The sequence below is a fragment of the Lontra canadensis genome, unplaced genomic scaffold (assembly GCF_010015895.1).
Source record: "Lontra canadensis isolate GAN:19392208 unplaced genomic scaffold, GSC_riverotter_1.0 scaffold10, whole genome shotgun sequence".
In the NCBI taxonomy this organism is placed as follows: domain Eukaryota; kingdom Metazoa; phylum Chordata; class Mammalia; order Carnivora; family Mustelidae; genus Lontra; species Lontra canadensis.
The window spans coordinates 17,548,965-17,564,997 of NW_022631004.1; positions in this window are offsets into that span (position 1 = coordinate 17,548,965).

The window sequence follows — 16,033 nt, forward strand, 5'->3', positions numbered from 1 at the left end:
GATGCGGGGCTCCATCCCAGAACCCTGAGATCATGACCCAAGCTGAAGGCAGAGGCTTAACCCACTGAGCCACCCAGGCACCCCTAACTGGAGAACTTCTAAATAATTGAATGATTTAATAGTTTTATCATTTTTTCCTACTTAATGTAATGCTTATATTTATGTATATTATTTTCTAAAACCAGTACTGAGGTTTTTGGTTTTTTTTTTTTTTTTTTTACAACTTTCCTGAGATTTATTTCACATACTATTCAAAGTTTTGGTGTTTTTCTTTTCCAGTTTTATTGAGAAATCATTGATGTACATCACTGCAGAAGTTCCCAGTGTATTGCATGGTGATTTGTTCAGTTGTGAAATGATTGCTACAGTAGGTTTAGGTAATATCCATCATCTCCTAGAAATAGAATAAAAAGAAAACAAGGAAAAGAAGAATAAAGGGGAAAAAATGTTCTCTTTGTCATGAGAGCTCTTAAGATGGACTTTTTTTTTTTTTTTTTTTTTAAGATGGACTCTCTTAACAGCTGTCCTATAGCTCATCCTAAAGCGGTAACTGGACTCATTGTGCTGGACGCCATATCCCTAGGACTTAATGTTTCTAATCACGGAAGTTTGTACCCTTTGACCACCTTCCTCCAATTCCCTCTTCCCCCATCCTCCACCTCTGGAAATGACAATTATGGTATCTTTTCTGTGAGGTTGGGATTTCTGTTCTTTTTCCGCCCCCCACATGTAAGTGACATCATACAGTATTTGTCCCTCTCTTGATCTGATTTCACTTAGCATAATGCCTTCAAGATCCATTCATGTTGTTGCAAACAGTAGGATTCCTCCTTTCTTCGTGGCTTAGTAAGAGTCCATTGTGAATATACACCATAAATTTTTTATTCATTGGTCCGTCAGTGGATAGTTAGATTGTTTCCATTTCTCGCCTCTTCTAAATAATGCTGCTATGAATACAGGAGGGCAAATGTCTTCTCAAGTTAGTGTTCTTGGTTTTCTTGAATATACTCCTAGAAGTGGAATTGCTGGATCACAGGGTAGTTAGTTATATTTTTAATTTTTGAGAATCCTCCATATTCTTTCCACAGTGACCACACCAGTTTACCATCTCCTCAACAGTGTACAAGGGCTCCCTTCTCTCCATGCCCTTGCCAGCATTTGTTCTCTCTTGCTCTTTTTTTCTTTTTTAAAGATGCATCTATTTGAGAGCAAGAATGCATGAGCCTGTGGGGATGCAGAGAGGAAGCAGACACCCCGATGAGTGCAGAGCCCAATGTGGGGCTCCATCTTACAACCCGGAGATCATGATCTGAGCTGAAACCAAGAGTCAGTCACCCAAGTGTGCCACTCAGGCGCCCCTTCTCTTGTCTTTTTGATGATGGCCATTCTAACAGGTGTGAGGTAATACTTTATTGTAGTTTTGATTGGCAATTCCATGATGATGCGTGATTGAGCATCTTTTCATGTATGCGTTGGCCATCGATGGATCTTCTTTGGAGAGATGTCTACTTAGGTCTTTTGCCCATTTTTTATTTGGGTAATTTGGTTTTTTGCTGTTGAGTTGTATGAATTCCTTATATATTTTAGATATCACCCCCTCATCAGATGTGTGGTTTGCAAATATTTTTTCCCATCCAGTAGGTTGTCTTTTCACTCTGTTAATTGTTTCTTTTGCTGGGCAGAAGCTTTTTAGTGTGATGTTTTTTATCTTGTTGCTTGAGCTTGAGCTGTCCTATCAAAAAACTAAAAATAAATCATTATCAAGATGCAAGTCAAGGCTCTTCAGTTGGGCCCAGGAACAATCCTCAGACTTGACTCTGAACCAATCTTCCTGCCTGTGGATAGCATAGGAATGCTCCCTCAGCGGTACTTTGCTCTGAGGGCAATGAGCTCTGCCCACCTGCCTCTCACTTCAAGCCCTGCTGGGCCACACAGCTTCCAGAAGTTGTGGCCAGCCCTTCTAGTCAGATGGGACTGGAAGACACTCTCCACAGTGGGTGAGGCTGTGATTCAACCCGTTGCCTGGGTCTGGGCAAGGCAGGATCTGAGGCTGGCAAAATTTCTTGTTTGAGAATCTAGATCAGGCAGATCTACACCCTGCCAAGGTCCTTTGAGTGCATGTCCAACCTGGGTCTGCAGGTGAGCTGTGCCACTGCTTGGGATTACTACTTGGGTACTATGGGTATGTGCTCAGTCTGCCAAGAATTGTGTGGTGTGCCCACGTGTGGCAAGGCCCTCCAACCTTCTGTCACAGATTCCCAGTGTCTGAGCCCTGCAGATAGCCCTGCAATCCCTGTGGTCAGGATTGTGACCCACAATGCTGGGGGGCGGCTGGTCATTACCCTTGGGTTCTCCTTCTGTTGGAAGAATCAGAAGTTCAGGAGAGGCTTGTGTGGTGCTACACTGGCCTAGGGGAGCAACAGTGCATTCACATGACATGTAGCTGCCCCTCTTGCCTTCTAACACAGCGTATCTTGGTCTCTGTGGCATGAGGTAGGGGGAGGTATGCTTCAGCCTCACCCTGGTATTCTAGAATTCTCTCCACGGAGTCTTGTCCTAGAATTGTTAGTTTTTCTTTTTTTTTTTTTAATTTTTTAAAGATTTTATTTATTTGACAGACAGAGATCACAAGTAGGCAGAGATAGGCAGAGAGAGAGGAGGAAACAGGCTCCCTGCTGAGCAGAGAGCCCAATGGGATCACGACCTGAGCCGAAGGCAGAGGCTTTAACCCTTTAGCCCACTGAGCCACCCAGGCGCCCCATAGAATTGTTAGTTTTTCTAATGAGAGGGGCACAAAGTCAGGAAAAACCTGTGTTGGCATCTTGGTGACATCATTCATTTCTAGCTCAGTGATTTTTTCAGTATATTCATAGAGTTGCGCAACCCTCACTGAATCGTAGGCTGTTTCAACATCCTGCAAAGAAATGGTCTGTTAGCCCTCTCCACTTTGGGCAAACACTAATTTACTCTCTGGGTCTTTGGATGTGCCTGTCCAGGGCAGCCCACATAAGTGGAATCACAATATCTTGTCTCTTTGAGTGGCTTTCTTAATTTAGCATAAAATTTAAAGTTCCTGTCATCGCATATATCACTGCTTCATCGCTAATATACCATATTTTGTTTCCGTCAGTTGGGAGACATTTAGCTCATTGGCACTTTTTAGTTATAAATCACAAATGTTAACGAAAATTTGTGTAGTAATTGTTGTTGGAGCTCACTTATTTTTCATGGTTTGAAAAACAATTCTTCAGGTCTCTTAATTTATTCTTCATTACCTTAAAGGAACAGAAATTAATTCTTTCCATAGGAAGGGAAGAAGCAACAGAGCTGAGTGGCCCACTGTCCCTTAGACCGTAGTGTTCCAGTGTTTCGACCAGATTCCTTGGATGACCTCATACCTGGGGCCCTGTGCAGGCATTCCAGAATGGCTTCCTTAATATATCTTTCTAAATCTACACACGCATTTCCAGGAGAAAACTGAAAGAAGTGTAAAAGAACAATGAATACTTCAAAATATATGAATTCCTATTCACTGGCATTTTTGCACCCCAGTTAACACTAGAATTATAGTTGCCCTTTCTATTTACACATTCACTATGTGGGGCACATCTTGGGGTCCCAGGAGATGACTCAGTGTCAGCTATAAAAAGCTTTCCTATTGGGAGAAGAGGTTTTTTGTGTTTGTTTTTCTTTTTTTATGGTTAATTTGGAAATGATCTAAATAGTTGCTTCAAAGACAAAAGTGGGGGTTTCACTCTAAAAATAGGTTTTGATTTTAAATGAGAAAAGGAAGAATATAAAGGAAGACTTTGCTCAAATGTCTTATATCTTAAAGATTTCCATAGACTACTGTTGTGGTTGCCGTCGGGAATACCACTGAAAATCATGAAACAGGCTCTGGTCAACGAATATTATTGCATTGTTTTGGACATTTCCTATAGAAGGGAGTGGATGCTCATAGTATCTTTTAACTCCTGTTAGCCAGGTTTGCCGATTTGCTACTGTATTTTATGGCAAGGGCATGAATCATCAAAAAATCTTTTAAATCTTTTCACTTAAAAATATTAAGGATTCAAGGGTGCCTGGGTGGCTCAGTTGGTTAAGGGTCTGCCTTCAGCTCAGGTCATGATCTTGGGGCCCTAGGATCAAGTCCTGTGTCTGGCTCTCTACTCAGTAGGGATTCTGCTTCTCCCTCTCCCCCTGCCCATCCCTGCTGCTCATGCTCTCTTTCTCTTCTCTCAGATGAATGAATAAAATTTTTTTAAAATAGAACTAACAATTCAATGGTACCTGGGTGGCTCAATTGGTAAAGCATCTGCCTTTGGCTTACATCATGATCCCAGAGTCCTGGGATCAAGCCCCACATCAAGCTCCCGGCTTGGGGAACCTGTCTCTCCTTCTCCCTCTGCTGCTCCCCATTCTCCACTCATGCCTTCTCTCCAACAAATAAATAAAATCTTTAAAAGTAGGTAAAATTAAGAATTCAAATAAGATATGTAATGAAAAAAGTTGTTTTCTCCTCTAAACCCAATCAGTAAGTGATATTAACAATATAATGCATATCTACAGTTTCCCTCATGCTTATATGGTATAGTATCAGATGGTCAAGCATTTTTTTCTCTTTTCAATTGTAAAAGTAGTGCTAAGACAACATTTCCAAAAGTTTTGGAAAAGGATCACTATCAGTTTTTATCACCTAACATACTAGCTGTTTGTTTGTTTTTTTTTAACATTTCCATTCACTGTTGTTTTTTTTTTCATATGTGTTACAGGTAACTTAAATATAGTTTTAATATTTACCATTTAAAAACAGCTGCATAATCCATTGAATAGAATATCATAATTATGTAACAATTCCACATTTTAATTGCTTTTCTTAGAAACATGGAAATATGAAAAAAAAATTTAAAAAAAAGAAACCTGGAAATATAATTACTAGGCCAAAGTCTATAAACCACTTTATTTGCCTCTTAATTTCACGTAGTCAAATTGCTATTGAGAAAGAGTTGAATTAATCTATGAAATTAATTAGAAATTCTGCTCTACCATCAACATCCCTTCTCTTGGTACATACTATTTACCAAGATATGGTTTACATTTCTTTAAACATTTAATCTTTTAAAAGGTTTTGGGAATATAAACATTTTTTGCTGGAGAATCTTACCCTTATTGAAATATTTGAACTAATGTGATAAAGATACTAGATCTTGGTAGAAGAAAAACTTGCCCTATGTTGAGGCACGTGTAATATAGTCTCTATTGATATATTTGTTTGAAATCCTTAAGGAAAAAAGATTTAAGGAATTTATTAACAAGAGACAATTAAAAATGTTTATTTTGACCCATTCTTTATTTAAATGTAATTCTCATTTGACTTCAGGAATCTAAAATACATAGATTATTAAGAAAAGTTTAAAGATAATTTCTAGTGTGTAAGAATTGGCCAGAGTAAGCCCTCCTCCCTCAAAGATTGTGCTTTCCCAATTTTTTCACACTCAAGGCACTGAGAAAACACATCATTAAAAACATAATTTTAAAATGTCATAGACTATGCCATTTTTTGTAACACCATTTTTATGTTCCATTAAGAAAAAGCTTTTCCAGTTAATCAGGCTTTTCCATTACTTGGAATTAATATTTTATATCTTACTGGAAAGCTTCTTTCAACTTTACCAGACATAGATTTTTATCACTCATGTGTACCTAAAATGAGAAATAGTCAAATGCATATTTGGTATACTTAAGACTCAGGGTCTGACTTTTCTGAATCACTATTGACTTGGATGTCTTTTTTTTTTTTTTTTTTCTATACAGTGTTACCCTCGGTGCCAAAAAGAGGGCATTTCTTAAAAGAATTCAGAAACACCGAAAATCATTGGTGCTGTAAATCAGCTTTACAATCATATCACGTCAGCGTCCTTGTGAACCTGGTTCAGGGATGTAGCTCAGTATATCCACCTACAACTGGCGCCCAAGAGCTTGGAAGCTGACACCAAGGTTCCTGTGGAAGCAATGCCAACACTATGAAAATTGCCACTTACTCAACAGCAGTTATAAGATACAGCCTGGGGCACCTGGGTTGCTCAGTCGATTAAGGGTCTGCCTTTGGCTCAGGTCATGATCCCAGGGTCCCAGGATCAAGTCCCATATCGGGCTCCCTGCTCAGTGGGGAGCCTGCTTCTCCTTCCTGCCCTGCCACTCCCCCTGCTCATGCTCTCTCTCTCTCTGTCAAATAAACAAATAAAATCTTTAAGAAAAAAAAAAAAGGATATAGCCTGATTTCAAAGACGTTAAAGCATGGAAGAAAATGTGAGTCTCAGCTATCAAAAAGAAAAGAGAGATTCACAGACCTGTACCCCTGGGGGAAAAAATATATATATATATATGTTTATAAAAAAATAAAATTATAAAAAAAAAAAGAAAAGAGAAAAGAAAAGAAAAATCTTGCCATTTGTGACGATGTGGATGGAACTAGAGGATATTAATGCCAAGCAACTTAAGTTCATCAGAGAGAGAGAGAAAAGTACCATATGATTTCATTCATATGTGGAATTTAATACACTAAACAAAGGAGCATAGGGGGAGGGAGGGAAAAATAAAACAAGTAGAAATCAGAGAAGGAGACAAACCATGAGAGACTTTTAATCATAGGAAACACACTAAGGGTTGCTGGAGGGGAGGAGAGTGGGAGGAAGGGGTAACTGGGTGATGGGCATTAAGGAGGGCACTGGGTGTTGTATACAACTGATGAATCACTGAACTCTGCCTCTGAAACTAATAATACACTATATATTAATTGAATTTAAATAAAATTAATTTTTTTAAAAAATGTGAGTCTTAGCACAGATAGCTACGATGGATAGATATGGTTGCCTTTGTACCCGTGGTATCCAAGGGCAGCCCCCGCCCTGCTCTGGCTGCCACAAGGGCTGAAGACATGAAGAGGGAAGCCCAAGGGTGGCCAGCTTCCTGCCTTTTACATTGCTGAGGGGGCTGACGAGTAAGGTGGGCACTAGACTTGTTGCTGAGCATGACACTTCACTGGGGAGACAGTAGGTTGTAGTGACGATGAGTCAGTATTTCCATTCCTGTTTTTCTTTTAAATAAACTAGTGTCAAAACAGCTAATTTTTTAAAAGTAGTTTTCTTAAAATTATTTCGGACATTCATATTAAAGCAAAATTATTTGGCTGGGGAGTATATAATTGCTAAGTAACCATTTCTACTTAGTGAAATAGGTAGAGCATCTATATGGCAATGTTTGAAAATTTCTAGTTTTCTCCTGAAGTTCTGTAGTCATTTAGGGAAAGAAGATACTCTAAATGTCTGCTATATGCTTAAAACTAATTTTGCGATGTTTACTAAATTCTGGAAATGAGCTGCTGTGCTGACATGTTTTGTCAGTCTCGAAACAGATGGGATTCTGTTTGAAGGGGAGAAAGGAATGATTTTAAAGAATCTGTTCTAATAAAAGACTTAAAAAACTGCCCCTGTTAATGTTGAATTCTGGTCACGAGGTAGTTTATATAATTGTACAGAAACTTTTTTCAACACTTCCCTTCAGTAAAGACAATTTGCATTTCCCTGGAAAGACTCCTTTGCACAAAAAAATAATGCTCTTTATTTTATGTTTTAATAGTCACTTTAGTAAATGCTTCAGTTTTGCTATCATTTTTCACAGCAAGTATCAGGAAACCCAGAATGACTTCATAATTTAAAAAAAAATCTATCCCCCAAGAAATAACATAACATAACATAACATAACATAACATAACATAACACAACACAACACAACATAACATAACACATAACATAACATAACAACATAAAAATTAAAAAGTCTATCCCGGAATGCCTGGGTGGCTCAGTTAGTCCAGCATCTGCCTTCAGCTCAGGTCATGATCCCCAAGTCCTGTGATCGAGTCCTGCATTGGGATCGAGTCCTGCATTGGGATCCCTGCTCAGTGGGAAGCCTGTTTCTCCATCTGCCTGCTTTTCCCCTTACTTGTGCTCACTCTCATGTCAAATACATAAATAAAATATATTTAAAAAAATCTATCACTTCTACCTCTCCTATTCCCACAGAAATTTAAAAATATTATTTGGTTATTTTCCCCCTTTCTACTTAAAAGATGTGTGCATATTTACAATCTTGTTTCCCTTTATTTTATTCACTTTTGTGTGCCACATGTTGCCATCGACTCTAGTGAGGGTAAGTGCATGTGTAATCTTACTAGATCCCAAAATTCTTAAACATTTCTTACCGGAGTATAACATAATGTGGTATACACATCTTATGTGTACCGATGAATGCACTTTTAGAGATACGTAAATCTATGCAACTACTACCTAGAATCAGAATATAAAATATGTGAGTCCTCAGAACCCCTCTCAAACACCTTTGTTGTCACTACCAATCTAGTCGCAAAGGTAACGGCACCCTTGATTCTAACACTTATAGATAGGTTTTGTTCCTTTAGAATAACATAAATAAAACCATAGAGTCCTTTTTTTGGTGCCTGGCATCTTTTGTTCAACATGATACACATGAGATCTCTCCATGCCATCGTGTAAGACAACGTTTGTTTCACTGCTGTATAGTATTGCAGCGTATGACAAAATCAGCATTTAAAAAAAAAAATCAATTTTCCCCAAAGATAACAAACTTTTGAGGAATATAGTGATTTGTAGCACCACCCACAACCCCGACCCCGTTCGGGTGTTGTCCCTGAGTCCTAGTGGAGTGGGTCCTCCATTCCTCCTTTCTGAGCCCAACAGGAATTATCCTTATGCTGCGGACACAAAAGTGGGTCTGGGGGTGGGAGGAAGGACTCTCCTAGGAGACATTTCCTGGCAGGCCTGCCCTGTCCAGGGACCACCCCTCAGGCTGCCTGGCGCTGGAGCCCCACCCACTGCGGTGCTTTGCACTTGTTTTTTTTTCCTTCAAAAATCCAGGGACAGGGTTTGATTGGATGAGTCCTCACAAGGGGGCACCCAAGGGAGAGGAGAGGACAAGCTCTCAGGAATCCTTTATTGTTATAGCAATAATAATAACAACAGTGAAGAAACAAGAGAGAGAAAAACAGACCATTAAAACTACTAGTGGTTTGGGGCGCCTGGGTGGCTCAGTGGGTTAAAGCCTCTGCCTTCAGCTCGGGTCATGATCCCAGAATCCTGGGATCGAGCCACACATCGGGCTCTCTGCTCCGCAGGGAGCCTGCTTCCTCCTCTCTTTCTCTGCCTGCCTCTCTGCCTACTTGTGATCTGTCTGTCAAATAAATAAATAAATAAATCTTTAAAAAAAAACAACAACAAAAAACTACTAGTGGTTTAATTCATCCCCCCCCCCCAAACTATTTTAATTCTCACGGACATTTGGGTTATTTCCAGTTTGGAGCTATTATGAATAGGGGTGCCATGAACTTTCTTTTATGTGTCTGTTGGTGAATGTTAAGTTTGAATTTCTATTGAGTGTAGGCCTAGGGTCTGTAGCATATGCTAGGTCATAATGTAAGCTCACCTTTGGTGTACCCTACCTAACAGTGCCCAGAACAGTTCCCGGGTTCTGCACATCCTTGCTAACATTAAGTGTTCGCAGGGTCTTCAAGTTTTTTCTTTCTTTCTTTTTTTATTTTAAGATATTTATTTATTTATTTATTTGACAGAGAAAGAAATAGTGAGAAAGAGAACACAAGCAGTGGGGGGTGGGAGAGGGAGAAGCAGGCTTCCTGCTTAGCAGGGAGCCTGATATGGGACTTGATCTCAGGACCCTGGGACCATGATCTAAGCTGAAGGCAGATGTTTAATGTCTGAGCCACCCAGGTGCCCCAAGGGTCTTCAATTTCAATTTTTCTGGCCAATGACTGGTAAGTTCTCATTATGGTGCTTATTTCTTTGTCTAATTTCTACTGAGATATATATGCACAAGAATGCACAAATTCTACAGGCCAAGGAGCTTGGCTAATTTTTTTCACAGAGCTTAATAACATTGTTTTAATCACTTTAATAGAATTTATTACTTAGAGCACTAACCGATTCACAACAAAGTGGAGTGGAAAGTAGAGTTCCCCAAGACACCCCAGCCCCCAACATGCAGGACATCCTACTATCAACTCTGTCCACTCCCAGAGTGGGACATTTGGGACAATCAATGAACCTACTACACTGACACGTCATAAAGACCCAAAATCCATAGTTTACACTCAGGTTCACTCCTGGCATTGTACATTCTATGGGTTTGTACAGATGTATAATGACAAGCATACAGCATCATGGTACCATACAGGATAGTTTCACTGTCCTAAAAACCCTGTTTTCCACTGAATTGTCCCACCCTCCTAACAAACACTGATTTTTTTTTTTTTTTTAATCCCTGGGTGGGCCCAGATATCACTGGTTTTCTGTTGTCTCCATAGTTTGGGCTTTCCTGAAACATCATAGAGTTAGAATCATACAGTGTGTAGCCTTTGCAGATGGCTTCTTCCACTCAGGAATACACACTTACATTTCTTCCATGTCTTTTCACAGCTTGATAGTGCCTTTGTTTTTCGTGGTAAATAATATTCCGTTGTCTAGATATACCACAGTTTATCCAATCACCTACTGAAGGACATCTTAGTTGCTTCTAAGCTTTGGAAATTATGAGTACAGGTGCTATAAACAACCTTGGGGAGGTTTTGTGTGGATGTTAAGTTTTCAACGCCTTTGGGTAAATACCAAGGCATGAGATTGCTGGATCACATGGTAAGAATATGTTTAGTTTTGTAAGACACTGCCAGACTGTCTTCCCAAATGGCTGTACTACTCTGAGTCCCCACCAGCAATGAATGAGGGTACTCTAGCTCCATACCCTTGGCATCATTTGGTGTTGCTAGTGTCTAGAAATTTGGCCATTCTAATAGGTGGGCAGTGGCACTGTCATATTGCTTTTCAATTCCCCAATGACATATGATGTTAAACATCTTTTGCATATGCTTATTTGCCATCTGTAGATCTTTAGTAAGGTGACTGTTGAGGTTTTTGCCCATTTTTAAATGGAGTTTTCATGTTCTTAATGAGTTTTAAGTGTCCTTTGTGTATTTTAGATAACAATCTTCTTCCAGATATGTCTTTTACAAATCTTTTCTTTTCTTTTTAGATAGCGCATGTGTGAGTGGAGTGGGGAGGGCAGAGGGAGAGAGAGAATGTCAAGCAGACTCCATGTTCATTGAAGAGTCCCACATGGGGCTCAGGATCACGGCTCTGAGATCATGACCTGAGCTGAAATCAAGAGTCAGAGCCACCAGATGCCTCGCAAGTATTTTCTCCTAGCCTGTGGCTTGTTATCTCATTCCCTTGACGTTGTCTTTATAGAGCTTTTACAGCTTTTAATTTTAAAGAACTCTTGCTAAGTTTCTTAGAGCTTAATACATTTTTACACACACACATCCAATGGAACCACCACCCAAATCAAGATATAGAATATTTCCAGTGCCCCAGAAGGTTCCTTTCTGTCCCCACCCACAAAGGTAAATCCCTGTTCTAAGATTTATCATAGGTTAGTTTCGTCTGTTTTTCAGCCTCACATCAACGATATCATCCAATATGTTCAAACTTGTGTCCAGCTGCTTTCACTCAACATACTGTTCTTCTTAAAATTATTATTGCTGCATTATAAGAATATACCACAATCTGTTTGCCTTTAGATGGACATTTGGGGTCTTTCCAATTTGGGACCCTTATGAATAATGCGATGAACATTTTTATATGTGTTTTTTAAATACACATGCATGCATTTATATGGTTCTATGTCTGTGTGTGAAATTGCTGGGACATCAGGAGTGCATATGAAAAACCAATTCAGATGTTAGGGGTGGGGGGTATCAGTGTTCTCTACACCAACAGTGTTTGTGTGAACTCACATTCCTGTCAGCAGAGTTGGAGAATTGCAAGCACTCCTTATTTTTGTCAGTATTTGGTGTTTTCTTCTCTTTACATTTTAACCATTCCAGTTGTTATGTACGGCTGTTGCACTGTGATTTCAACTTTCATATCCCTGATGCAGTCACATACCTTTTCATATGCGTCTTGGCCTTTTGGGAGATCCTCTTTTGTAAAATGTCTGTTCAAGGGATTTGCCCACTTTTTTTCCTATTGACTTGTCTTTGTCTTTCTTGTAATTGTCAGGAGCTATTTAGATATTCTGAATGTAAGACTTTTGTTGGACATGTGTTTTAAAAATGTCTTTTCCTACTCTGTGAGTTGACTTTTTACTCTTGATGAAACCTCTTGATTAGCAGAGGTTCTTAATTCGATGAATTCTTGTTCCTCAAACATGCCTTATGTGGATAGGGCTCTCATGTCCTCTTTGAGAAATTCTTTACCTACCTTAGGGTCATGAAGATAATCTCTGTTATCTATTAAAAGCTTTAGGGTTTCACCCTTCATATTTAGACTTACAGTCTACCTGGAATTAATGTGTGTACAATGAGAGGTTCTGTGCGGATATCCACTTGATCCAACACCACGTTCCAGAAAGACCTCTCTTTCTCCACTATGCAATAGTGTCATTATGCCCATCGATCACTTGGCTGTCCATGTATGGATCTGTTCCTGGACTCTGCATTTTATTTCATTAGCCTGTTTGTCTATTCTTACACTAATGCCACACTATCTGAATTACTTAATTTTATAAAAATTCTTGAGAAAGAATATCTGATAGACAAAGCCTCTCTCACCTTATGTTTCTTCTTCAAAAGTGCTTTGGCCAGGGGTGCCTGACTGGCTCAGTCCAAAGAGCATGTGACTCTTGATCTCAAGGTTGTGAGTTTGAGTCCCACTTTGGATGTAGAGATTACTAAAGAAAATAATAATAATGATGATAAATAAATAAATTGAAAGTGCCTTGACTATTCTTGGTCCTTTGAATTTATATAGATTTTTAAAAAAACATCTGGTTAGTTTCCTCAAAATCTCTGCCGGGATTTTTATTAGGACTAACTACATTGCATCTATAGATTCATTTCAGGGAGAGCTGACATCTTCACAATTGAGTCTTTAAGTCCATGAACAGGGCCCATCTCTCAACTTCTTTGCATTTTCTACAGTTTTTCTCAATTTCTGCTTTTCTTGCACACAGAGAAGTCTTACATATATCTTGTTAGATTTATTCCTAGGTACTTCATTTTTTTCAATGCTCTTTACACAGTGCCTCTAAAATATATTTTTGTCTTCTTTTGTACCTTTTGGCCTATCTAAATTTTTTTTAAGATTTTATTTATTTATTTGACAGAGATCACAAGTAGGCAGAGAAGCAGGCAGAGAGAGAGGAGGAAGCAGGCTCCCTGCTGAGCAGAGAGTCCAGATGAGGGCTTCATCCCAGGAACCTGCGATCACGACCTGAGCCGAAGACAGAGGCTTTAACCCACTGAGCCACCCAGGTGCCTCCTGTCTAAATTTCTTATTAATTTTTAGAGTTTATAGATTCTTTTGGATTTTTTGCATCTTAAAAAAATCATATCACCTGGGAATCTTGACCATTTTGTTTCTTCCTTTCTAATCACTATTCATTTTTTTAATCTTGCATTTTAGTACTTTGAGCACGAGGTTGAATGGAAGTGATACCCATAAGCATATTTGCATGTTCCCATCTCAGCGGGAAGGCTTTCAAGATATCACCATTCAGTATATTTACTGTAGGCTTTTTATAGATACCCTTTCTTAGATTAGAGAAAATCCCTTTCATTTCTGGTTTGCTGTAAGTGTTCTTGCTACGAATTTTATCAAATGCTTTTTCTGCATCTATTAAAATAATCACATGATTTTTCTCCTTTATTCTGTTGATGTGGCAGATTCTGTAGATTAATTTTTGGAAGTTAAATCAATCTGCATTCCTAGAGACATTAGTTTTTTCTACATTGCTGGATTTGATTTGTTAATATTTTGTTTAGGATATTTGCATCTATGTTGATGAGAGACATTAGTCTGTAATTTTCCTTCTTTGTATGTCCTCATTAGGTTTTGTTGTCAAAATTATGTTGGCCTCATAAGAGGAATTGAGGGCTTTTTGATATTCTCCTATCTCTGAAACAGTTTGTATAATGTTTTTGCTCTTTTTTTTCTTAAATATTAGAATAATTCACCAATGAAACCACCTGGGGCTGTGTTTGTGTGGGAGGGGTTGGGGGGGAAATTCTTCTGTTAAGTTCTTTTCAGCTAAAATAAGCCAAAATTGATTTCCATTGTTTAGAACTGGGGTAGTATTATACAATATTATAGATCATAATGAAAGAAGGAAATCACAAATGGGCCTAGATTTGAGGAAGGTGAAGTCATATGCTTGCGTTTGAAATTTGTTAAAATTAATGTGATGTCAAAAAAGGAAATTTTAAAAAAGCAAGTCAGTATTCTTCCAATCATTGAAACAAAGAATGTTCTATTTTCTTTTTCCTTTAAATATGTGTCACATTGTTTTCTGTGAAAAAGTTTGTTTTTCTCCTATTAAAGCTCTAAAGGTAAACTTATTAGAAAAGTTCAGATAATGGGATAAAAGGAAAATTCTGAACCTCATAGATTTTATGGTTGTAGGAAAAGAGTGAATTTGATTCAACAAATGATGTGGAAAGCAAAGGCAGAAGAAAAAGTATTAAATTTCCTTACTACTTAGAACCCTTGAGGGATGTCACATATATCCCATGAAGGGGTGGAGGAGTGCAGGGGGTGGGCGGGGGGTGGTGTGGTGGTGGGTGGGTTGTGGGGTGTTAGCTTGAAACAGGCAGAGTGACATTCCTCTAGGGACACAACTGCCTTGATGTTGATACTATGCTAAGGGCAAAAGGCAATCTTAGCCCAACCCCCAGAATCCTGTAAGTCTACTTTAAATATAGAAATTCTTTTGGAAATTTCCTTTATCTCTACCCCCCAGATACCTGTTGGCAATCATCCCCCAAGCATAAGACCCACTGATATACATCTGTAGGGTCTCATGACTCAGGTATTACTAGACAGTAACCTTTTCCCAACAACAGTTAGCTCCTTCAAGGTCCTGAAAACTGTGCTCCTAAAATTCCTTAGAGACTTCTGCTATCCCTAGCACCCTCCCTACTTGAAAGTATAGGCTCACCTGGGTGACTCAGTCAGTTAACTTCTAACTTCAGCTCAGGTCATGATCTCAGAGTCCTGGGATTGGGCCCTGCATAGGGCTCCACGCCCAATGAGTAGTCTGCTTCTCTCTCTCCCTCTGCCCCTCCCTCCACTCATGTTCTCTCTCTCTCAAATAAATAAATAAAACATTTTTTAAAAAATATATAATGGGGGGCGCCTGGGTGGCTCAGTGGGTTAAAGCCTCTGCCTTTGGCTCAGGTCATGATCCCAGGGTCCTGGGATCGAGCCCCACATTGGGGGGTCTCTGCTCAGCAGGGAGCCTGCTTCCCCCCCCCCCCCCGCCTGCCTCTCTGCCTACTTGTGATCCCTGTCTGCCAAATAAATAAATAAAAATTTTTTTAAAAAAGTATATAATGGGCCACTCCTCATGACCTCAGTGGAGCTCTTTCTGCCCACAGGTCCTGTCCCTGCGCTTTAATAAAGTCACCTTTTGGCACTGAAGATGTCTCAAGAATTCTTTCTTGGCCATCAGCTTCAAACCCTAACATTGTCTTTCCTACATCTTTTCCACAATGTCCCCTTTATTCACTCATAAAGTGACATTGCTTTTAGTTCATTAACTTCCTACCCCCTTCTGCTACCTTGTGTGTTGTGTGTTGTCCTGCTCTGTGTGCTGTGTAAGAAGCCAAGTGTAATCACATGGGGAACGGTCATTGAGCTTGGAATCCTGAACCTGCTTTATAATTGTGATTTAACTTTGCTTTATGAGTGAATAAAGCTGATGGCCCAGAAAGAATTCTCGAGATATCTTTGGTGCAAAAAGTGATTTTATTAAAGCATGGGGACAGGACCTATGGGCAGAAGGAGCTGTGCTGGGGTCATGAGGAGTGGCCCATTATATACTTTCAGGTTGGGAGGGGGTTAGGGATAACATAAGTCCCTAAGGAATTTTG